Source organism: Phyllostomus hastatus, unplaced genomic scaffold, assembly GCF_019186645.2.
Source record: "Phyllostomus hastatus isolate PE091 unplaced genomic scaffold, TTU_PhHast_1.1 phas_scaffold_21, whole genome shotgun sequence".
Classification (NCBI taxonomy): Eukaryota; Metazoa; Chordata; class Mammalia; order Chiroptera; family Phyllostomidae; genus Phyllostomus; species Phyllostomus hastatus.
In genome coordinates this window covers 11,264,342-11,286,870 of record NW_025334017.1, presented here as the reverse complement: position 1 = coordinate 11,286,870, position 22,529 = coordinate 11,264,342, and the positions used below count along the sequence as shown (strand labels likewise).

Here is a 22,529-nt window from a genome sequence, read left to right as displayed (position 1 = left end):
AGGTGACAACGTTGAAGATTAATGCCCACGTGAACACATAATAAATAGCCAACGTTATAGTGGGCTATTGCTGACCCTAAGTATTCTTCATTTAATCTTCATAATAATCCCATAAGAGTGGAACTATTATTAACCACCTTTCACATAAGCAGAAACAAAGGCATAGTGGAGTTAAGCAAATTGCCCGAGTTTTCACAATTAATAAGTAGATTCAAAACCTGGAACTCTAGCTTCAAAGCCTGCGTGCTTAATATCTGCGATACACTGCCTGCGTACACCCTGGTGTCCTTGTTTAACTAACAGTCCCATTACTAGCCTCACTCTTCCGGCAAACTGAAAAACAGTGAGTCAAAAAAAAAGCCGCACTGCAAGTTCACTATCAAGTATCTCCTACAGTCCTGAACCACGAACTAGAAATATAAAGAATACAAAATCTGTGCAGTTCCTGAGGTCTCTCCACATTTGGAAAGAGGTGTGTGGTGCATCGCAAATGTCTTCCATCAGTGAACAAACGCTGCAAAGCTACCACCCTACCGGGTGTACCCCTCCCATGGGGAATTCATGCCAGGAGCCGCCTGCCTGCGCCCCGTTCTCCTAATTCGGCACTGAAGTGGCACCTGGGCAGCCCAGCCAAACCACACCTGCATTGTGCGTGTCTGCGGAGTCCCTCCAACTACCCCGTGAGCCACCGGGACCTCTCCCCACACTTACCTTCGGGACCTGCACGCAGCGTGTGGCCAGAAGGACGCGGTGCCACAGCTGCGCCACAGTGCACTGAGCGCTGCCTCTGCTCCCCAGCAGCACTCGCCCAGGCTCCCCACTCCAAGCCCCGCCCCCAATGCAGGCCCCGCCCCACCAATCAATGGCGCCTTCTAACCGGGGCCCCGCGGAGAGATCGGGAGGGGCTTCTGCTCTCTCAGCTTCACCTCCTGAACACAGGTGGGACACGAACCCTGAAAGAGCTGTGGTCACGGTGCGCAAGGAAGGCCCCAAACAATGTGGGAAGGACCTGTGGGATCCCGAACCCTAGAGGGAGAAGGGCAGGGCACAAGCCAAGGAAACCTGGAAAAGGAGAGAAACAGCCACAGGGGTAAGATGAGGAAAGAGTCTTGGGAAGGAAAAAGGAAGGCCCCTACCCAGATATCATCAGCTAAGGTGTAGGACTGGCTGCGACATCTTACACAGCTCACTTTTTCAAGACACTAGCTACTCTCATTCTTCTGTGGCAGGGTAGGAGTCTTGCTCGAATTCAGGAGACCCAGTCTGCCCAGGTCAAGTTGGGCATTAATGCCCATGTGTACTAAAAGGCATTGTGACTACATACATGTACAGGTAAAGGGGAAAGAGTCCGACCACTCACTAGGAATTATTTTAACCATTAATGTATTATTTTGAAAAGTAAAAAACTGTCCAAGGAATCAAGTCAATAACTAATTTAATTATGGTGGGCAAACACAAAGGTCACTTTGCTAACAAGCAGGATTACTACATAATAACTTTTGCTACAAGAACTTCAGAAAATAGTACTAAGAGGCCAGCCTAGTTGTGTGACCTTAAGGGAAGTCACAAAATCTGAAGCCCTCAATTTCCCTATCTGTAGAATGAAGAGATTAGGCCAGATGACTTCATGACCTCTAAATGTCCTTCCACACCACATTTCATCCTGCCAGACTCCACAGGACTATAGGGAAAGCACTGTCCAGTCAGGAGCCATACAGAGAAATTGGGAATTTTTAGAAAAAGCATCAGAGATCTCTGCCATCACTTCATTCAAGCTCTCCTTTCTGGTTTTTCTATTTTTAATAACACTCTCATCCTAGCTCAATACTCTTGTCCTTGGCTCTTCTTCTCCCTCAATCCTCACATTTAGTCACCAGGTCCTTGGCTTTCTGTATTACAGACTCTTCAATGACCCTTCCCATTTTCATTGTCATCTTTGTATAAAGTACAAATTTAAAAAACTCAGGATCTTGGATCTTACCCTCACCTACCTTTTCCACCTAATCTCCAACTATTCTCTGTGTACATATCTGTAGGACAGACTGTCTCCTTGCTGTACAGTATCCACAACATACAGCCAACATTCCCACTACTGAACATTTACACCCAAATGCTTCCCAGCTCAGAATATCTCTCTTTGGTCCTAGCCACCTGTCCAGACTACAATAGCTCAGCTCAGGGGCCTCTTTGTGCAATATAATGCTATAATACTTAGGATTTGTACCACTCAATGGGCACTTAACAGGATGACCTTGTTTTGTATTTTCTGTTATTTATAATATTTATCTCCAAACTAAAGTGTAAGCTACTTGCTGGATGTCCCAGGCCCCAATCAATCAGGAATGAAAAAGCTACTTTCAATATCTCAAAAAGCCTTAAAAAATTATGTACTCATCTACAATTAGGCTACCTATACTAGTAAGATTCTGTTTTTGTCTGAAATTATATGACATTGAAGTAACACTAGTTACTTCATGCTAGCCAAAGCTTTGATGGACAGTTACATATGACTGATTCAAGAAAGGGGAAAATAAATTAGCATGAAATAAGACTTGTTTGGAAGGCCAAATCTTTGACATTCATGGAAATGCATTAAAAAAAAAGTAACCTACCCATTCTTTGTCCCCCATTGCCCAAACAAGTGATAATCCCATAGTAAGTAGTTAAAAATATATTCATGAGTATATAATTATTTTCTGCTTTCCTTAAACTCTCTCCCTTGCTATAATTAAAATGCTGGTCTTTTTTTTTCATGAAAATAAGATTGTAGGAGTTTCACTTCGAATTTCAAATAAATTCTGAAGAAAAAAATAAACAAGAATCACATAGCACATCTTGGAGTTGAACTAACAAAGTTTTTAGTTGGAAGCATTTTCTCAATCTGTTGAGATTTTGCTTCCTGGCAGTTGTCATCAGTTTGGCTCAAATAAACTCATAAAAAGTTCTTATAGGTTTGGACTTTTTTTTTAAATCCTCATCTGAGGATATGTTTTTTTATTGATAAGAGAGAGAGAGATCAATCAGTTGCCTCCCATATTCACCCCAACTGGGAATCTAACATGTGCCTTGAATGGGGATTGAACCTGCAACAAACAGTTGAGCCAGGGTGGACGTTTCTTACATTGACACTACTTGGTGTAGGGTGGCAGGGTTCCATGGAAGTCTACTCAGGACCATCTTGCAGAACTGGACCTGTGCTTGGTACCAGCAGTGGCCCATTGTGCCCCACTGGCTCCTTGTTTTGCATCAGGTGGACTTAGGTGAATTTCCCTTGGAATTCTGGACCTCTCTGTTTTAAGGTATTTGTTTTTTAAAGATTTTGTTTTTGAGCCACACCAGCCAGGGTGATTTTGAGCTGATTTTTAGAGTCCTTGAGGTGGAACTAAAGGTTACAATTTGAAAGAACCCAGGCTAAGTAAGGACAGAAGGAAAAAAATGGGTGGCTGGTTTCTAACTTTGGCTTTTCAATTGGAATTGCTTTCTGAGAGTCTGAACACAAACCTTTTGCTGGATAAATGGGGGCCTGAACTAGTTCAGCTATGAAGATAAGGAGCATTTTGTCCTTCTTGGGTATTCTTATGTGACTAAGAATCTTTGTAGAGGTGTCAGGGGAATCCCCCACAAAATGCAGGATACCCATAGGGAATTCCAACTGTAATTCATTAGTTGACTTGTCTAGGACACGCACATTATGGTTGGTTACCTAGCGCTCAGAGTGCTGTATTAGATAGCCAAGGAGAGAAACTGAGACATGTAAGAAGGTTGAATGTGACTCAGGAGGTAACAGCCCCTTGGAGCTCAACCCATAAGTAGCACACCTCAACCCACTATATAATATCCCTAGAAATGTGTTCAGACTCTGCAGATCTCACTAAAATTAACATAAGAAATCATGCCTCCAAGGCCCAAAACTCCCATCCCCAGCCCCCATTACTACTGCAGATACACAATAAATAGAAAGCCTTTATTTGTAAGTACTTACAGAAACAGGAAGATTTAACCAGAAATACCAACTTAAGATGGCCAAAATGAAGGGAGTTTTTTGGCACCTAAATTAATTTTTGCATGGAAAATTAGAAAATGCCAACTCTAAAATAAGTTGAATGAATAGGAAGTATGTCTTGATTGGAAATTAGAAGCTTTTAGAAGGAGAATGGATTAAATTCGCTCTTCTAAAAGAAGTTAATAAGAACTTTTAGAGCCTGTCTCTGAACTAAGGAAGGCTTCTGAGGCTGTTCAATGCTGACACCCCACTTTTCCCTCGCCTCTAACTACCCTGCTGTACTGCTTACTTTCTTGTCTGTACTTAGGCTCCTTTTGTCCTCCCTCTTTTCTCATGTCCTCCACCACAGCTTCCTACCGACACAGAGGACACTGAGAATGGAACATCAAACCAGGATAAACTAGGGAGAAAAACAAACAAACAGAAATTTTGGCAGCTTCCTTTGGAGAAAACCAGCTCAGGCAGAGGAGAACAAACAATTACATACATTCCTCGGACTAGAATGGAATTAAAGAATCTACCTAAAGTTTTCCCCTACTTTCTCCAGGACCCTGGTGGATTCACAAAGGAATTTAGTTTAACTCTTAGAATATGTGACCCTGGATATTCTGAGCTATTCCAAGTAATATACCTACTGGTTTCTGGGAGCAAAAGTAAAAGAATCACCAAATGATGTTTGCTGGGAACTCTTGTAGAGAAGTCTTTTTTATTATAGAAAGCAAGGTCACCTTAGTAAGGATTATAGGAAACTGAAATGGGACTTAGAAAGAGAAAAGAAACAGAAACACACATAGGGCTGCTCTGAAAATTATGAGGGGGTGTTTTCCCTTCCCCTTACTAATAGCTTAGGAGAAATTAAAATGACCATAAAAAGGGAAAATTATTAAGGTCCTTGTAAATGCTGGGGCTACTTTATGGACATGTATAAGCAAATAGAAAAGATAGTTATGGATTCTTCTCTATTTATGTTCCTCATTTTGTTGAGTCTCCACTGAATTCTCATCACACTCAACTAGGTAAATTTTCAGAAGCTTATAGTCTCCTTTGGCCAAAAGCTCTCCCTATACTGCTCCTCAGCCTAAGATCTACTTCTTTTGGTAAACATGGCCTTTTTTCTTATGAAATAGTCACCAGTTGCCCTACGAGTCTGGAAGAAGGGACACAAATGAACTTTACTAAAAGGAGGCATTCTGCATTATTATCAAGGACTCATTAACCAGCTAATAGGGAGTGATATATTAGTAACATTCATTTCACAGTGCACTCCTAGGAGACAAAAACTTCAAAGACCTTGACTTACAGCCAGGAAATTTTTGTCCATTGGAAAAGACATTAATTAAAGACTCTCTCCAGCATCACTGGAAATGATCTTATCAGGTGCCTAACTGTGAGTGGACATCTGCCCCTGTCTCTGACACTTGCCTCCACCTACAGCAGGGATCAAAGACTTCTGGAGGATGAGAAGCCTTTGATATCAGAGACAGACAGCCTTCCTAAGATATGGACAAGGCCTGTATATGTACAACTTGGTATTGAACTTTATTAGCTGGATTGTCTTTACCTGTCTGCTAAAATTAATACTACTAATAATAATTATACTAGTTCTTTGGGATTTACTCAAACTTTGTGTATATAGATCAACTGTTAATAATCGCTGAAGGTATATTATAATTCTCTTTTTATGGTTTCTCTTTTGAAATTTAGAAGAAATTCAATTGCAAAAGTTAGGAAAAATGTGTATACTTTTAAGAGAAGTTCAAAGGAAATAGTTTGTCTTATAAGTTGATAATTTCGGAATGAGTAAAAAGAGACAAACTAAGAACACAGGAAATTGTAGAAAGTTAGTGGAAATGGAATATTGAGAAAAAAACTTATGTATGAACACTAGAACCTAATTATGGGAATGTGCTCAGCCTCTAACCCAACAAGGACTACTAACTATACTAATTGAGATAGAAGTTGAAGTAGCTATAAAAACATGGCACTCTATAACTGCTGCGGAAGCACAAAAAATTTACTTATGAAACTCATACTGTCCTATTGGCTGCTAGAATTATAGATGGTAACTATAATTTACAACACTGCATTCTTATAACCTTGGCCCCAAATAAACTTTAAAGTTATAGCTTCCAATTGTACAATTAGTGGGAATCAGATTAATAATGAACAGTACTTGAGTGCTTCCAATGGGAAGTAGATGAGCCACAATAAATGGGAACGCATCTCATGGTCAGATTATGAAGACTGGAAAGGTGTATGGTGTGCCCTCAAACTACGAGTAAGATGCAAAATACAGAGAAATGAGATAAACAGCAAACCCTAGATCATGATAGCTCATAGGTTAGAAATAATCCACAGTGTTTTTCTTAATGAAGGCCCATAGGACCTGACTGCCTCCCATTTACCTGCTTTTCCCTTTTGAGAAAAATTGAGCCCTGACTTCCATCCAAGGTTATGGTCTTGCCCCATCCTCAATTCATTATTCAGCAAGACAAATGATGACACTACGACTTCCTAGAAATGAGCCTTCCTAGCACCGTGGGATGACATTATCCAGCCAAAAGGTTGGTCATCAGTTCATCCTTTGGATTGATTTATGACCAAAAATGGAAGGTGTGGATGAAAAAGGGGCCACATGCTAAACCTGCTAGAGGAGGCCTACATGTGGCCTTACAATCTCAGAGACCTAAAATAGCCACATAGGATGGTCTGGAATTAATACTTTCTAAGTAAAAGCAGTTCCTGGCAGGCAGTCTTGTTGTAGGCTGGTATTTTCCTCTAACAAAGGTCAGTGTTTACCTAAACTGAGCCTGTCTGTTGTCTCTTTTTGTGTCTATGATAACATACCTGATAACATACCTTTGGAATATCAAAGTAATTTCCTTTTTTCCAGATACCTCAAGGAACAACCATGACCACCACTGAACCAGAGAAGATACCACAGATCCCCTCATCCTTATGCTCATCATGTGAATTGTTAACTGTTAGCTATCCTATGTCCATCTGTGTAAAAGAAGCATGAGTCTATTTGTTTTACTTTTTAGCCAGTCTCACAGTTTCTTCCCTTTGCTTTCATATAATCCCCTTACACTTCCTCGTTTGGTTGTAATGTATAAAATAAGGTGAAAAACTGCTATTCTCTTAAGCATTTTCTCAATCTGTTGAAATTTTGCTTCCTAGCAATTGTTTGACTCAAATAAACTCATAAAACAATTTTTTAAAAAAAGGTTTTTAGTGTTCCAGAAATAAACCCTCGAACTACAGTAAATTGCTTACATTGGGGCATCCTACATATTATTAGAATCTTTAGACAGTAAATTTTCCTTAACTGCAACTTTACCCAGATGAACAGAAGTACAATCAGAACCAAGTTTACAGAATGACTACTAAGTAAGAGTGAAAACTGATTTGCAATCTATCAACGGCCCCTTGTGTTTTGAAAATATCACTGGCATGTTTAAAGGAAGCCCAGAGCTCTGAAGTCTGGCCCAAACAATCCATAAATCACTACTTAAAGCAAACCTTTATATTATTCTGGAGACTTAAGAAGTATTAAATAGGAAGACTAAACAAGTCACACTTCATTTTACAGAGTGGTTGTACCAGAAGCATTTATTATACACTCTTAGAACTTTCCTCTTCCTCTCCTCAAGATGTGAGGAGACTATTAAGAACAGAGCTTTAGGAAGACCTCCAAATCCACCCAAGGTGGAGTAACAAGGACCCTATGTACCTTCACACCTAAACCAATGACAACAACAAAAAGAAGCCAAACTAAATATATAAACAACAGTTTTCAAGACACTAGATATTAGTCAGTGAAGAAGAGTGATCCCTCAGAGATGGGAAATGAGCAAGCTTATTACCTTCAGAGAACTTACAGGCCATGGCACAGGACAGCCCACAAGAGAGCCCATAGGGGAGCCCAGCAGGTTCCCTAAATTGAGGGGATAAAGCTGTGAGGCCAGAAGAACCAGATAGCTAGAGTTAACAAGAGATACAGGAGACAAGATAACAGCAGAGACAATCCCAGAGATCTGCAGAGGGCCTTCCTTAAGATTCAAGCATGCACATGAGGAAACTACCCAAGGTCAAAGAAAGAACAAACCTGAATGCATTTAGAAAGTGGGGTTTGGAGAAAAGATCAGAAAAGACACCTGAAGAAATATGACTGATCTTTTTCAAAATTTGATGAATATTATAAACCCACAAGAAGAAAACTCCACCAAGACATTTCATTTTATAATGAAATTACTAAGAAACAGTCATAAAGCAAAAAGCTAAATAGCAGCCAGAGGAAAAAAAGACATGTTATGTATAGAGACATGAAGGTACAGATGACAGCAGATTTCTTGTCAGAAATAGTGCAAGAAAAATACAGGGTAGCAACACCTTTGAAGTATAGGAGAAAAAAATGTTTAAACTGAAATTCTATATCCAGCAAAAATACCTTTCAAAACTGAAGGCATCAAAAAAATTTTTTTCAGATGTACCAAAGCTGAAAGAATTCACAACCAGCAGGCTCACACTACAAGATATACTAAAGGACGTCCACCAAACAGAAGGAAAACAATGCCAGATACCTAGAAATATAGATGTACACTAGGAATGAAGAATACTGGAAACAGTAACAGAGGAAAATATATGTTGTAGATTTAAAACATAACTTTAAACATAATTTATTGTGGGTTTTATGTATAAGTAAAATGAATGACAGCAATAACATAAAAGCTGGGGGGAGAAAGACATAGTTTATTATAAAGTATATTCTCTAAGTATAAGCATACTGTAAGTGATGTGGTACAATTCAATTAAAGAGAGACAATTTTAGATAGAAAATAGACTAAATGAAAAATGTATACTTAAACCCTAAAACAACCATCATTGTAAGTGGGGAAAAGGAGTTGTAACTAATAAGCCAACAGAGGAAAATGGAATCATAATGCTCAATCCAAAATAAGGCAGAAAAAAAGGGAAAAGGAAACAAAGGACAGATAAGACAAATTGGAAACAAACAGCAAGATGACAGACATAAACTTAACTAATAAGAATAACATTAAATGGCAACACATCCCAATTAAAATTTTTCATACTGTACAAGTAAAGCACCTGACTATATGCTGATTATAAAAAACTACATTTCAAATATGAAGATACAAATAGGTAAAAAAAAAAAAAATGAGTCTGGCCAGTGTGACTCAGTTGGTTGGAACATTGTCCCATAACTGAAAAGTTATGGGCTTGATTGCCAGTCAGGGTACCTGACTGGGTTGCAGGTTCAGTCCCTGGTCTGGGTGTGAATGGAAGGCAACCAATCACTACTTTCTTTTCATATCAGTGTTACTCTCTCCCGCTTCCTTTATTAGCTAAATGCAATGAAAAAATTCCTCGAGTGAGGATAAAAAAAGTAAAAGGATAAAAAGAGATATACTATACTGTGATAACACTAGTCAAAAGAAAGCTAGAATAGTTATATTAATATCATACAAAGTAGATTTCAGAGAAAATACTTTTACCAGGGAAAGTCATTCCATAATTATGAAGACAACAATTCACCTTAAAGATGTAAAAAACATTTGTGCAGCTTATAATAGAGCTTCAAAATACATAAGCAAAAACTGAAGCAACTTCAAGGGAAAATAGGCACATTCACAGTTATAGGCAGAGGTTTCAAAAACCCTCTCATAATATAGAACAAGTAAAGAGAAAATCAGCAAGGATATTGTCTTAGTCGATTCCAACTGCTATAAGAAAAAACAGACTGGGTAGCTTATAAGCAACAGAAATTTAATTCTCACAGTTCTGGAGACTGTAAGTCTGAGATCAGGGTACCAGCATGGTTGAGTGAGGACCCTCTTCCTGGATCATACCCAGCATCTGTTTCCTTACATGGTACAAGGGACTAGGGAGTTCTGTGGGATTTCTTCTATAAGAACACTAATCCCATTCCTGAGGGTTCCACCTTCATGACCTAATCACTTCCCAAAGGCCCCACCTACTAACATCATCATCACCTTTGGAGGTTAGGATTTCAACAAATAAATTTGAGGGTGGACGAGGGTACACAGGCATTCAGACCATAGCAGAAACAAAAGACCTAAACAGCACTATTAACCATCTTAACCTAAATGACATTTACAGATCACTCCAAGACAGAAGAATATACACTTTTCTGAAGTGCACACCAGACATTTACCAAGATAGACCACACACTAGGCCATGAAACAAGTTTCAATAAATTTATAAGGATTCAAGTGACACAAAGTCAAACTGTATGTTCCCCAACTACAGTGGAATTAGAAACCAATAATAAAAAGACATCTGGAAAAATTCCAAATATTTGGAATAAAAATATACAATTTCAAATAATCCACGATTCCAAGGAGAAATAAAAAGGAAAGGCAGAATATATCTCACACTGAATGAAAATGAACACACAACATATCAAAATTTTGAAGGGCACTAAACCACTTAGTAGGTAATACCCAAAGGTCTCAAATCAATGACCCCAGCTCCCACCTTATAAAACATGAAAAAGAAAAGCAAATTGGACTAAAATAATCCTAGGAAAGGCAGTCATAAAGATCAGAGTACAAATCAATGAAAGAGAAAACATAAAAATCAATGAAACCAAAGGTTGATTTTTAAAAAATAAATAAAATTAATAAACCAGACTGAATGGCACAAAAAGAGAAGACATAGAGTACCAATTCAGGGAAGAGAGGCATGATATTACTTTAGATCCTACACACATTAAAAATAATAAGGGAACATTATGATCAATTATATGCCAATAAATCCAACAACTTAGAAAAAATTTACAAATTCCTTAAAAGACAGAAACTACCAAAGCTCGCTCAAAAAAATTAAAAAGAAATAGGTAAGTCTAGTATCATGATATTTATTAAAGAAATTATACTTAAAAATCTTCTCTCAGGGAAAATTTCAGTAGCCTGGGGCTTCACTGGTAAATTCTACCAAACATTTAAGGAGAAAATGATACCAAATCTATAGAAATTTTCCAGAAAATTGGAGGAGAAAATACTGCCCAATTCATTCCATGAGGCCAGCATTATCCTATCAATAAAAACAAAGACATTACAAGAAAATAAATCCAAAACAATATATCTCATGAACATAGATGACAAAAATTCTAAACAAAATTTTAGATAGTTGAAACCAAAAGTACATAAAAATGATACTACATCATGACCAAGTGTGGTTTACCCAATGCAAGTTTGGTTTGACATTAAAAATTATTCAACATAATTCACATGTAAACAAACTAAAACAGATAAACCATGTAATTATTTCAATAGACACATAAATAGGACTTGATGAAATCCAACTTCCATTCCTGATAAAAAAAATTCTCAGCAAACTGGTAATAGAAGGGAACCTCCTTAACCTGATAAAGGGCATCTACAAAAATCATACAGCTAATATCATACTTCATATTGAAAGACTGAAAGTTTTCACTTAAGGTTAGAAAAAGAAAAGTATATCTCATTATTCCTAGTCAGCATTGTACTAGGATTTCTAGCCAGGGAAATTAGACAAGAAAAAGAACTAAAAGAATTAGAGTAGAAAGAATGAGAAAAACTGTCTTTATTTGAAGTTTACATGACTACATTAAGATGGCAATAATCCAAAAAGTAGAAATAAAGTATTGGTGAGGATGTGGAGAAATTGGAGCCCTCATACATTGTTGATAGGAATGTAAAATGGTGAAGCTACTGTGGAAAAGTTTGACAGTTCCTTCAAAAGTTAAACATAGTATTACCATATGATCCAGCAATTTTACATCTAGACATATACCCAAAAGAACTGAAAACAGGTACCCAAATAAGTACTTACATATGCATGTTAATAGCAACACTATTCACAATAGCCCAAAAGATGGAAACAACCAAATGTCCATCAATGGATGAATGGATAGACAAATTGTGGTATATATATTTGAAGGAATATTTATTCATCCATAAAAAGGAAAGAAATACTAATTCATGATACAATGTGGATCAACCTCGAAAACATGTCAAGTAAATAAAGTCAACATGAGAGATCACATCCTGAATAAATTCACTTATATGAAATATTTAAAATAGGTAGATCTATAAAAACAGAAAGCAGATTGGTGTTGCCAGGGGCTAGGGAGATGAGGGAATGGGGATTAACGTCTTAATGGATAAAGGGTTTAATTTGGGAGTGATGAAAATTTTTGAAACTACATAGTAGTGGTTGCACAACATTGTAAATGTACTAAATGCCATGAAATTATTCACTTTAAAATGGTTAATTTTATGTTCTGTGAATTTCACCTTTATTAAAAAAAAACTTAATACCCTGCTGACTGATAAAATCTAATCATCCCAGCCTCCTAGGTCCTCCACATCCAGACCATCACAAAACCTGACTTCCCCGGCATGCAACTCAGAGCCTCCTTCCTCTACATACGTAAGTCCTGCTGGTTTTTCAAGGCATTCTTCAAACACAAGCTCCTCTAAGAATGTTTTCTCATTCTTTTTGTGGGAAATACTCTCTTTCTTCTATGCTCCTCTGAACACTTTATCTGCACCTCAGAGCTACTTATTTATGTGTCCTATATTAGCCAGTAATTGTCAGCAAGATCCATATGTGATTCATCTCATCATTCTCAGGATCCTTAAAAAATCCTTACACAGATCAGACACCTAAGTATTTGTTGAAGGAAAAAAGTTAAGATAAAATGGATTTCTGGGAATGTGAAGGTGCCGCTATAGTTTCCAGTAGGTGGCTTGTCAAATGAAACTCCTGAAACCCCAGATAACATGAGAGATCATTGGTTTAGGGGTATCTACCGCTTTGCCACTGATGTGATTTCCGGAAGATCTTCAGTTTGGGACTTTTCTCTGCGGGATTTTGCAGTCAGGAATTTGAGTGGCACTGACCTAATGGTACTTCAGCCAGGGATGTAGCCAAATAGATATATGGAACCCATGCTGCACTTGAACCTTGCAAAAACAGAGCCTCAGTCTGTGACCCTCACAAGACTTGCCCTGATGACAGCTGAAGTTTGAGTCAGATGGGTACCTTCCTTTTCCTGACTAATTTTCCTTTGTTGGCTGAGCCCACTCAGCACTCCATTCTCTGGTCAGCAGTCAGGGTCCAGCTAAAGTGCTGTCCTCTGTTCTGTAAAGTTCTATACGTAGTTCTTAAATTTCTGCGGGGGGTGATCTTTGTTGTTGTTTTAAGGAATAACCCAATGGCATTTTAAGAATCATTTTAAATAAAGACTGCACACACACAGACACACACACACACACACACACACACACACACACATGAATTTCTACATATGAATCCATTGGCTTTATTATAAAATTGGAAATGTGTTTTTCTGGGAATATATTTGATGCTAACATGTCTAAAACCCTTTGAAAATCACTTATATTATCATTTCCTGATGAAATCGTTAAAAAATACTCTGAACACTAATATAAAATGACTAGAACTATTTATATCTTTCATACTAATTGCTAATATTCCTAACAGTATGTGTTATAATAATATTAATAATAATAATAGCTAACAGTTATATAACAGCTATGTGCTACACTCTCCCAGAACTTTATATATGCATACTGATCTTCACAATAAATCCATGAACATGAACAGTTATCATCTCTATTTTACAGAGGAAGAAAATTGCTCAATGTCAACTGGTTAGGTTGAGATTAGAACCCAGTTACTTTGGGGTTCCATCATCTTAACTACTATACTGTGTCACTTCTCTGCAAACAGTTTAATTCTGCATAATAAAATGGCTTTGAAAGAAAGGTCAATGAGTTTCCAAGAAAAAGATTTTCTAATATTTATGAGCAGGTTAATGTAAAACTTACACTGTTTTTTCAGACTTTGTGCCTGGAATTTTAAGATGGCTGGTAACTTTTACAAATAAACCTGATTTCACTGTGCTGAAGAAGTGACATTGAGAAACGAAGTTGAAGTATGAACACAATACACAATTAAAGATATAGTAACAAGGGGATTTGGAAGGAGACTTGGCTTTGGGTGGTGAACACAAGGCAATATACAGATGGTGTATTATGGAGTTGTACATCTTAAATCTATATAATTTTATTAACCAATGGCACCCCAATAAAGTCAATAAAAATTTAAAAAATTTATATAGCATGTAATAGGCATTCGATGAATGCAAATGATAGAATTAGGTTTGAAAGCAAGATGGCTATAAGTGGTTGGGATTAAATCAAAGTTTTAAAATAAATTAATGAACTGTCAGATAAAACAAACAAACAAAGAAACAAACAACAAGGAAACTATAATAAAGAAACACAATAGCTCTGGACAGTGTGGCTCAGTTGGTTGGAGTGCCACCCCATAAACGAAAGGTAGCAGGTTTGATTCCTGGTCCAGACGCATACTTCAGTTGTGGGTTTGGTCCCTGGTCCTAAGTTGGGGCCATGCAAGAGGCGACCAATAGATGTTTCCCTCTCATATTGATGTTTCTCTCCCTCCCTTCCCTTCTCTCTAAGATCAATAAGCAAGTCCTCAAGTGAGGATAAAAAAAAAGAGAAACATAATAAAAGTTTGAATACAGCAATAGGACTGTACATTTGCTGAAATATAAAGGAGACTGAAAATTTCAAAAAGACTTCTGAAAAATATAATTTTAATGTGATTTTCTATACCTCAAATTCCAATATAGTTCTTTTATATCTTATTTAATTCTTATATATCTTTTGCTTGAGTGCATGTTGGTTTACATAAATATTAGCGTGACAGTGAAGGGACCTAACTCTATAACAATTAGTAACCTATGACATAGTTATACTCAAGCCCTACATAGCAGTTGGCCAGAGAAAATAAAATTTGATAAACAACAATTAGAGGTTGTTCATCTTAGACAGGAAATAAAATCATTGACTCTGATATCAAATTGAATTCTTTTCTCAACTCTCAAAAGTCAGTTCTTTTATATTAATCTTATATGCAGAAAAATCATCTTATTAATGATATGCTGAGTACTTTTATTTGACACTGGAATTTAGAATAGGCCTTTGGGTTTAAATTTGTTTAAAATGATTTATATGATATGGTCAGTAACATTTAATCCATGATTAATTATTAATTGCCCATATTTCTTTTAAAATGCTGTTTGAATCTGATTCCATTAGTAGAGACAGATTACAAGGACATTTTTATGCATTCTTTTGTATGCTAAGGAGGGAAATTATTTTCTACCATATTTTCATGATTCAATAGACTATGTTATAAATAGCTGAAGTTTATTTGGCTTTTTTCCAGTTTGGGTCCCAGAGCTCAGCACTACAAGTTTCATTCATATAAATTTATTTTCTAAGATTTTATTGTAGGTTCACCTTTTACCTAATTAAAACACTCTCAAGCTCTGTTTGTAATTTTGTAATTTTTCTCCATTCATACCAAATTTGAATCGCAATAACCTCCTTCTTTTAATAACAAAATAATAGAAACATAAAGAGATGATGAAACATCCAAAGTAATTTCAGAGAATTTCAGTAGGAAGAAACATTATGAATATATATTTTTATTTTATTTTACCTTTCAAGAATACATATATGTGTATTAGTTAGCTCTGGCACAGAAAAGACCTAAAATCAATGACTATCCCAGTGAATATAAGCACCACCAGCACCTACATAGTGGTCTCTACATATGTCCCACTAAAATGAACCAGGATCCTTGTAAAATTAGCTGATTGTGGATCTGGGGCAGGAAATGCATAAAATCAGCCAGCAATGTCTTGATTTCCTTACTTTCTGGTATAATACCAAAGACTACTAGAGTCATGTCAAAGGCTTCAGAGGCCATCTCAAAGAGTTAAGCAAAGATGGGAAAATTGAGCACAAAAAATAATGACTATGGTGAACTGAAACACATTGAATGTTAAATCCAGGAGTTTACAAAGTACTAAAAAAGTACAAATAAACCTCATGGATTTTTGAAAACTAATAAATAAAGGGTAAGAATCAAGCCTTTACCCTGCATTTCCAATACAAACTGTACCCCAAGGTGACCAAATAGTCACAGAGGGGAAGTTTCTCTTTACAGAAGAATTCCAGCTAATAAATAAAGATGAGAATTAGAATACCACTGTTTTACAACCCCTAATAAATTAATGCATCTAGGCAATGATCATCAATGGCTACTCACCTTATAAAAGGAGAGCCAACCAAATATTTTATGCCTCCTAGTGGAAAACACACCATCACTTATGAAGTATTTCTGCCAAAAAAATTTGAACCCAAATCTCATCAAGTTTCTAGCTCTAACTTCCAATTTATAAGAAATATAGCAGCCAGATGTACATAATAAATAATATTTTAGGGGTGCAATCAGCAAAATTCAGTGGGAAATTCTATAGGACAAATGACCTTGTTTCTCCATTATGTAAATTGTAATGGAAAAAAGCCAGGAAACATATAAATTAAAAAAGACTTAAAAAGATATATTAACTACCAATTGTAATATATGGATATTATTTGGATCTTAATTGAAGCAAACTGAAAAAATTATAAGTCAATTGGGGAAATATAAATTTGACTGGATATCTAATGACCTTAAGAAATCACTGTGGGGTTTGTTTTTTGGTATGATGTTATTTTATTGTTTTTCAAAGTCTATATTTTAAAGATAATACTGAAATATTTATGGATGAAATGACCTGATGTCCCAGATTTGCTTCCTAATTGGTGGTGGGGAAGGAGCTGATTAGCTGAATAAGATTTAACAATAGATAGATAACTGCTGAAACTATCACCTTGAAACTGGGCTGTGTGTTATGGAGACTAATTATACTATTAAGACTATATATTGTATGTTTGAAATTTTCTATAAGTAAATACCTTTTTCCCTTAAGACGGTAATTGATTCAGAGGAATGGCGAGGTGGAAGACTGTTGCTTTTCATTATAACCCTTCCTGTACTATTTGTTTTATTTTACAATAAAATAAGTAGGAAATACTCCTATTAATGAGATTAAAAATACACCTCATAGACACTGAGAACAAACTGATGGGTGCCAAAAGGGAGGTAGGAGTTGGGGATGGGTGAAAAAGGTGAAGGGGATTAAGAGGTGACTAAAATAAATAAGTCATGGGGATGTAATGTACAGCATAGAGAATATAGTTGATAATATCATGATAACTTTATATGGTGACAGATGGTTATTAGACTTGCCATGGTGACCACTTCATAAAGGTGTATAAATGTTGAATTACTATGCTATAGACCTGAAACCAATATAATATTGCATGTCAACTATACTTTAATTTAGAAAATACTATACATATATTAAAAATTTAATCAGTCTATAATGATTTAGTTCTAAACCAGCAGTTTTGAAAGTATAGTCCATAGACCCCTGGAAGGCCCTGAGACCCTTTAAGGGGTCAAACTGTTTCCATAAAAACATGAAGATGTTGTTTGCCCTATTTACTGTGTTCACATGAGCACCAGCAGTAGTAGCTAGAACACTGGTGCCTGACGTGAGTCAAGGTAGGGGCACTGATATACTAGTAGGCATTGTATTCTCCACCATCACTCACTTGCTGTTCAGAAAGAGAAAAAAGTCAAGTTCACCTAAGTATGTCCTTGATAAAGCAATAAAAATTATTAATTTTTAAAAATCCTGACCCTTGAATGCATTTCTTTCTAATATTCTGGGTCACAAAGTCAAAGTGTGCATAAAGCACTTCTGCTGTATATCAGTCTCATGACTGTGCACAGTTAAAAGCTGTGTTACTGGTTAAGTTAAAACCTGAACTTGCAGCTTTTACATAAAACATCATTTTTACTCAAAAGGATGACTGACAAATGACAATGTTTGCCAGACTTGGGCATTTGGCAGACATTTTCTTGAAAATGAACAAAGTAAGCCTGTCACACCAAGGAAAACAACTCAATGTATTAGTTGGCCAATACAAGCTCACAAGTGAAATACAGAGTTTTGGAAAATTTACTTCTGCTTGACTGCTTCATTCCACTGATTTTTCTGATGTACTCAGTTGGTGATATTAGCAAACATGATTTTTAAAAAATGTTATTAAATGAAATGTGTCAACATTTGGAAGATCTTCATAAATCAGTGAACCAATATTTTCCAAATGACTAATGCTTGAAGTTACAAAATCATACATGCATCAGAAATCCATTCAAAATGTAAGATGAACTTCTGGCCATGATGGAGGCATAGGTAGATATACTTTGCCTCCTTGCACAACCAAAAGAAGGGCAATAACAAATTTAAAAACAATAAACAACTAGAACTGCCAGAAAATTGAACTGTATGGAAGTCCGACCACCAAGGAGTTAAAGAAGAAATCTAGACTGGTAGGAGGGGCAGACAGGCACCTGAGGTGGAGAGGATACATGGCAAGGTGGTGGCTGGCAGTCCCAGATTTGCATGGATAAACTGGGAGGAACAACTGGGGAGTGAGACATACCACATAACCCAGGGTTCCAGAGTAGGGAAATAGACCTTCAAAACCTCTGGATGTAAAAACCTGTAGGGGTGAGGTGGCAGGAGAAACTCCCTGCCTCACAGGAGGGTTTGTTGGAGAGACCCACAGGGTCCTAGAATGTACACAAACCCACTGACCTGGGAATCAGCACCAGAAGGGCCCACTTTGCTTGTGGGTAGTGGGAGAAGTAACTGAAAGCCTCTGGAGAGCCGAGCAAGCAGCATTGTTCCTCTCTGACCCTCTCCCACTTAAAACACCACAATGCAGCCACTTGGGTTGCCCTGCCCTGGCAAATACCTAAGGCTCCCCCACCTTACAACATAACAGGTACATTAAGACAAAGAAATATGGCCCAAATGAAAGAACAGATCAAAACTGCAGAAGAATAAGTGATGAAGAGATAGCCAACCTATCAGATGCAGAGTTCAAAACACTGGTAATCAGGATGCTCACGCAAATCGTTGGGTATGGTCACAAAATAGAGGAAAAAAGTTAAGGCTATGAAAAGTGAAATAAAGAAAAATACACAGGGAACCAATGGTGAAGGGAAGGTAACTAGGACTCATATCAACGATTTGAAGCAGAAGGAAGAAATAAACATTCAACCAGAACAGAATGAAGAAACAAGAATTTTAAAAAATGAGGAGAGGTTTAGGAACCTCCAAGACAACTTTAAACATTCCAACATCTGAATCATAGAGGGGCCAGAAGGAGAAGAACAAGAGAAAGAAACTGAAAACTTGCAGGCAACAAGGAGCTTGAAAGAAGTACTCAAAGTCATGAAAGGCGAGGACCAACATCCAAGATTACTTTATCCAGCAAAGCTTTCATTTAGAATGGAAGGGCAGATAAAGTGTTTCCCAGATAAAGTTAAGTTAAAGGAGTTCATCATCACCAATCCCTTACTATATAAAATGTTGAAGGGACTTACCTAAGAAAAAGAAGGTCAAAACTATGAACAGTAAAATAACAACAAACTCACAACTATCAACAACTGAACCCCCTCCAAAAAAATCAAAAACAAAAGCAAACTAAGCAAACAACTAGAACAAGAACAGAGTCACAAAAACGGAGATCACATGGAGGGTTATCAGTGGAGAGGGAAAGGATGGAGGATGCAAGAAAAGGTACAAGGAATAAGAAACATAAATGGTAGGTACAAAATAGATAGGGGATGTTAAGAATAGTATAGGAAATAGAAAAGCCAAAGCACTTATATGTACAACCAGTGGACATGAACTTGTTGGGGAGGAATACTGGTAGGAGGTGGAGTGCAGGACAGAAGGGAATAAAAGAAAGAAAAAAATGGGACAATTGTAATATCCAAATCAATAAAATAAGCTTTTAAAAAATGTATGATGACTGCAGTGAGTTGAATGGTGGCCCCAAAAAGGATTACAAGATGAGATCATTTGGATTAGCCAAGTGAACCCTGAATCCAATGACAAGTGTCCCTATAAGAGTCAGAAGAAGAGAACACACAGAGACAAGTAGAAAAGAAAGCCATGTGAAGATGAAGACAGATGATCACCAGAAACTACAAGAGGTAGGGCATGACTATCCGTTAGAGTCTTTGGAGAGAGTGTGGCCCTGCTGCCTCCTTGATTTCAGACTTCTAGCCTATAGAACTGTAAAGAGTATAAAATTTTTGTTTTCTTAAGCCACCCAATTTGTATTAATTTGTTACAGCAGCCTTAGGAAACTAATATACAGCTGTCTCCTATTAAGCCAGATATTGAACAGATTTGATATATGTAAAATAATGTTAATATCATGAATTTTTAGTATTGGGAAAAAACTAATTTTTTATAAAAAACGTGTTTTTCTGTTAACATGTAATAGGTATATCTTTTTAAATTTAAATAAGTACTTAAAAATTCTCAATTTTAACTTCTTTGTAGTAAATATTGATAACCCACATAAATACAAACTCTTCGGGGTCCTCAATAATTTTTAAAAGTGTAAAGGGTTCTGAGACAAAAACATCTGGGAACCACTGGTATACACAATCAGTAAAAGGAGACAGACAGGTAGGGAGGGGCCTGAGTGGTCTGAAAGGTATCATGTAGAGAAGATTGCAGTTATTTTGAACTATGCATTGGACTTGCATGATTAGGAAGGCAGAGAAAGGCCCTTCCAGACAAGAGAACTCCATGAGCATACAATGCACTTTAGAAGCAGGTCTATGCATGGTAACATTAGGGAACATTAGGCCATCAATAAATAAACACATAATTTGACATACCCAGATTATTATCTTTTAAAGATAATAGATGCATTACTTGATTTCATGAATCTCTGTCAGTCATTGGAAATCTGTAGCTTGAAAAGCTTTTTGGTTTTATAAATGGGCAACACGCTATTCTTCTCCTTACAGACTGGGTGATTTGAAGAACAAAAATTTTATTTTCTCACAACTCTAAGGGCTAATAGTCTGAGATCAAGGCATCTGCAGGAGTTTCTTCTGAGGCCTGTCTCCTGGGCTTATAGATGGCTGTTTCTCATCTGTGTCTTCACATGGTCCTCCCTTTGTACTTGTCTGTGTCCAAATTTCCTGTTCTTATAAGGACACCAGTCATACCAGGTTAGGGCCCACCCTAATCATCTTATTTACCCTCTTTAAAGAACTTATCTTCAAATACAGCCACATTCTGAGGCACTGAGGTTAAACTTCAACATATGAAGGGAGGTGTGGACACAATTCAGTCCGTAACACTTGCTTAACTCCTACTCATCCTTTGGGAATCAGTCTGAATTGCACTTCCGCAGGGAAGCTCTCCTTGACCCTGGACTTAGATTAGGGCCCTTGTTATACTCACATAGTATCTAATTGTTATCCTACATAGCATTTGTCACACAAATGTAATTAAACACTCAGTGTAACTGTTTTATGGCTGTCTCTTCTATCACGAGGGCAGACTGTGCGTGTCACGATCCTCACTGGGTCCAAAGGATTAGTGTGGTTTAGAGCCTCATAACTAGGCTCACTCAGTGAGTGAGCCGGGGAATGCTGTGTGGCATCACATTACAGTGTTTCACTGAAGACAGCTCCAGGTCTGTGAGCCAGTCTGGAAAGCATTCTGAATAGAGGCAGCCGCCATCCTCCAGACAGGTCCCAGCAAATCAGTAATCTTGGTGGTAAAGTCTCACTGGCTCTTAATCCCACTGGAGCACTGGGTTAAGGAGATAGGGATTTAACTCCTGTCCTCGCTCAATCATTAACTAGCAGTATAAACATGAAGCAATGTTCCTTAACTTTGCATCATCTCTATTTCTTCATCTGTAAATGCAGAAATTATCTTCTAGAGTCAAAACTGGTCACAATCTAAAAAGAAAGCCTGTGAATCTGTTTAATATCCCACATATACAAATCAACGCCACCCCATGCTACTGGAGGCCTTCCTTGTCTGCCTTTGAGGGTCTGCTCCAGCCTTTAATAGCCAGTTCTGCTGAAGTTCAGCCAGGCTTCTGAAATTTTATTTTAGACAGCAATAGGAAATTGCTAACCAAAGACTCACAGAGTCACTATCACTTCCTAAAGACTCAGGGCTCAGAGGGCAATGGGAGTTCAGTGGGTCATAAGAGCATTTGAAATCTAGGGTCACTATCAATAAATAATCTTGCACTTGGTTAGGAGTTAAGAAATAATATCCATGACTTCTAGGGGAATTTTAATTAAAACAACCAAAATATAAATGAATGGCTAGACTACTACTGGGGTATGGAGAGGGTGAGATCCTGTTCTTTCCTTTCAAAGTTGAGAACGTATGTGATGTAGGGAAAAGTTTCAGCAATTTACAGTGTCTTTAGTTTGTCCTCTCCTACACATTGCCTAATCACGTATCTTGATTACCCATGTGACTCTGGACAAGATTCTACCTTGGTTCCTGTCCCCTCACCAGGGGATAATAACACCATAATAGGTGGTTGTGAGTGTCAAGGGCAGTCAGGTGTGGACATCTATTAACTGCAGAGATAAAGAGTGAAGGACTCCATAGAACCTACAGAATTCTGAGTTC

General features: G+C 37.3%; 1 protein-coding gene across 6 annotated transcripts in view; it reads right to left on the bottom strand.

Moving 5' to 3' along the window:
- LOC123833270 (serine/threonine-protein kinase Sgk3) overlaps positions 1-22,529 on the bottom strand; it is a 118,135-nt gene that overhangs the window by 54,042 nt on the left and 41,564 nt on the right. Inside the window, exon 1 of one of the 6 annotated variants that reach the window (XM_045861389.1) lies at positions 712-819. The exons of the other annotated variants lie outside the window; for them this stretch is intronic. The gene's annotated coding sequence lies outside the window, so the exon portion shown is untranslated. Of the gene's footprint in view, positions 1-711; positions 820-22,529 lie in introns of those variants that run through there. 6 annotated transcript variants of the gene reach the window in all.